Source organism: Mytilus trossulus, chromosome 9 (assembly GCF_036588685.1).
Source record: "Mytilus trossulus isolate FHL-02 chromosome 9, PNRI_Mtr1.1.1.hap1, whole genome shotgun sequence".
In the NCBI taxonomy this organism is placed as follows: Eukaryota; Metazoa; Mollusca; class Bivalvia; order Mytilida; family Mytilidae; genus Mytilus; species Mytilus trossulus.
The window spans coordinates 7,702,578-7,706,786 of NC_086381.1; positions in this window are offsets into that span (position 1 = coordinate 7,702,578).

Consider the following 4,209-nt stretch of genomic DNA (forward strand, 5'->3'; position numbering starts at 1 on the left):
GAACTACAACAGTTTTATTTAGGGGTCAGCCGGAGTCCGCTTTCGGGTGCATCGCTGTGTTGGAGACCCATTTTTTGCATTCGGTTGGTTTTTGCTCTTTGGTCGGGTTGGTGTCTCTTTGAAACATTCCCTATTTCCCTTCTCAATAATATGTACACATTCAACAAATCAAGTAAACTATAGACACGGGAATAAGTAATTCTTATTAAGTAAAAATTAATATGAGATGGAATATGTTAGTCTCCATCTTATAATAAGAATTTCGAGAAATAAATCTCTTTCTGAAGTAACCAAACAGAAAAGGAAGTTATCATATTAAAATTCACTCTTTGGCAATACATATCGTTGTTGGTGCGTTTTGTTATTTGATTTGTCCATGTGATTATGGACTTTCCAAATTGATTTTTCTCTAAGTTCAGTATTTTTGTGATTTTACTTTTTAAAGCCAAGGATAAATATTCACTTTGCGATTATAAAAGTAATTTCACAAAAATGTTCTTAATCAAATCATGGAAAAACTGTCACGTATAATGCACGGCTTTCGTAATTAATGATTGTTGTTATCCTACTAATAAAATTGATAATGGAAATGGGGAATGTGTCAAAGAGACAACAACCCGACCAAATAAAAAAACAACAGCAGAAGGTCACCACCAGGTCTTCAATGTAGCGAAAAATTCCCGCACTCGGAGGCGTCCTTCAGCTGGCCCCTAAACAAATATATACTAGTTCAGTGATAATGAACGCCATACTAATTTCCAAAAAGTACACAAGGAACTAAAATTAAAATAATACAAGACTAACAAAGGCCAGAGGCTCCTGACTTGGGACAGGCGCAAAAATGCGGCGGGGTTAAACATGTTTGTGAGATCTCAACCCTCCCCCTATACCTATAGAGAACTATAGAGAAGTCCGAGTCTGATGTCAGAAGATGTAACCAAAGAAAATAAACAAAATGACAATAATACATAAATAACAACAGACTACTAGCAGTTAACTGACATGCCAGCTCCAGACTTCAATTAAACTGACTGAAAGATTATGATTTCATCATATGAACATCAGGCACAATCCTTCCCGTTAGGGGTTTAGTATCATACCATCATAACATATATGAGAAGAACATAACCCGTGTCATGCCACAGCTGTTTTTAGAATAAATGTGTTTAGTTCTGATGCAAAGACCTTATCAGTGACTCAATATTAACGCCAAAATATGCAATCTTTAATGACTTGACAACAGTATCGTAATGATATCCCCTCTAAATAAGTCTATTGAAAGGTTTTGTAAGTTTCTGAGGTGAATACTGACACCTTTGTGCTTTATAAAGAATATTTCCATAAAAAATTGGATGTGAAATACCTGAACGTATAAGAAGTCTGCATGTTGAGCTATATTTACGAATGATGTCTTTATACCGATGATAAAATTTAGTAAATGTTTTGACTAGTTTGCGATATCGAAACCCTGGTGTAATAATTTTTCAGTAATACATAAATTTCTCTCGTTAAAATCTGAAACATTGTTACATACACGAGCGAATCGTACAAGTTGAGATATATAAACACAGTAAGATGGTGACAAGGGAAAAAAACGGATAATTAACGATAGGAAATGAAAAATCATCCCCTTATCATAAATTTTAGTATTCAGCTTTCCGTTAGTGATATAGATATCAAGATCGAGGAGAGGGCAGTGGTCATTGTTAGTATTAGCTTTATTTAAAGTAAGCTCAACAGGATAAATTTCTTTAGTATACATACTGAAGTCGTCATTATTGAGAGCCAAAATATCATCCAAATATCTAAAAGTATTATTAACCCTACTTATAAAGATAGATCATATATAAACCCCCATAGCTGATCTTAGAGATGAAATCATTCGCTATGAATTGAGACAACTTTCTGGAATGACTTTTGTTGATTTCTGTTTGTTTTGGTATTCTCTCTGGACTTCTTTCGTATACAATATGAATGTTGATACAATATGGTGTCAGTAATCTACTTCATGTATATGTTAGCGGCAATAAGTGAAACTATGCGTTAAACTGAAATCCTATAGGCAATAAGCTAACGCATAGGCAGTAAGTCTATTGCATAAATGATGTTAGGCATTAGTCTTTAATCCTAAAATTTAAGTTTAAATCCTGAACAATGTGTGCAGGCACTTAGCTTAATGCCTAAAATAGGAATGCGAGTAAATAGAAGACATTTATTTATTTATTCCTTTATTTATTTAAATAAAAATATATTTGTTATATAATAACATTATGAGAACTGGGGCCTTGTTTATCGAAACTATGCTTAGATAGGTCCTACAAGATATTCTTTGAACAGAAATAAGGATAAAGTTAGGACCGACCCACGTGTCTCAGCATGCATATCAAAGCTATCTGAGGATTATTTTAGCTAGGATGATCTAACCGCTGTCCTAAGTATTGACGTAAAAGAAAATAGCAAATGAAAAATTGAAATATTGTATCAAATTTAACCAACAACTATAATTCAAAAACTGATTCATTATCAGAAAATAATTATTAGTTTTTAAATTTAAGGGTAATATATAATTTTGATATAATTATTTTGTACATTTAAACTCTTTGAAACAAAAAAAATCATAATTAAAAGAAATATGATTTTTTTATATTAAAATTGAACAAGCTAATCGTAAATAGTTAAAATTAAATACATAATCGTGCATCTTTCATATAAATACTGAGTACTTCAAATATTTTATTTTATTACAGCAATTAACATACATTAAAATATGTGAATTTTACTGATGCAAAACGGTGACTTCTGGCTATTCCTACATTTTGTATTTTACCATTCTGGCTATTCCTACATGTGAGATTAGTGGAAAAACAATACTTATAGATTATCGTGGATCATCTCAACGAGATTGATTTTTCTCGCTTGAGCTGGTACAGCGAAAGTGAGAAAAGCAAGCGAGTTGAGATGAACAATGATAATCTATTTATCGCTATTTTACCTATGACGACGTTGTCAATTTCATCATGTTCATGTCAATTTCGTTAGCAACGCCACGTGGCCTCCTTAGTTTCTAGTGATAATATTCCATCTCAAGCGAGTAGCAAGATATGAAAATTATCACAAAAAAAGATCAAACGAAAAATGCACAAAATAGCGATAAATGTTTTTATTGCAAAATTTGTTGTTTTAGTCATTAGTGTCTTATTTGGTCAAAGGTAAATTTACCTGTGGAAATTAAAGTAAAAAAAATATTTATATGTAAAAGATGAGACTTTTTTGTTTGAAAACATGTATAATTTTAAGTTGTCTTATGACCATGGAATTTCAAAAAAATAAAACTAATTGAAAGAAAAGGAAGTAAAAGCATTTGAAAAAATAAAAATAAAATTAAAGAAAAAGTAGTTAAATCAATGAGACAAAATTTACTTATCACAAATGGTGTGAGCAAATAATCATATCTTAATTTTGTCTACTTTTGACCAGTTCCAACCAGCTCGACTAGTGAAGATTACTCATTTTCAAATAAATATTATAATTATTCTATAGAATCTTACCCCATTTTATTTTTTGTAATACCTCAAAAACATGAAAAAAGTATGAGTTAATTCTGTTTTTTAACATTTAAAATTACTACATAAACTAACTTTTGATGATCTGTCAAATGATTGTATATTTATACATGCATTTTTAGAAATATAATGAGGAAACGACTTTAAATCAAGAATGAATCACCAAATATGCATACATTCCAGAGTTTACTTCTTGCCTAAAATTATGTTCGGCAATAGGGTGAATAAGCATCATCAGATTTCCGAAAAAAGGCTTAATGCCTGAAAATTTCAGGCAATAAATTAATGCTTAGGCGTTAGCTTATTGAATTGTCTAGTATTTAATCTAAATGCCTAATTTCACTTATTGCCGCTAGCATATACACTGTATTAAACTTGGGAATAAAATGTAGAATTGTATTGTATAAATTAGGTTTATATACATTATAGATAATTAAAGTTGTCAAAAACAAAAGATCTAAGAGGCCAGATCATGATATTTCAAATTCCAATAAATTGATGATGTTTTTTCAATGAACAATCAAAAATTTTCTGTTTGGGTTCCATTACATACAAATGAATATTGCAATTTTTGAAAAGAAAAAAAGTAGAAAATATTCAAAATAATGATTTAACCTTAATTTTTACATTTGATTTGTTATTAATA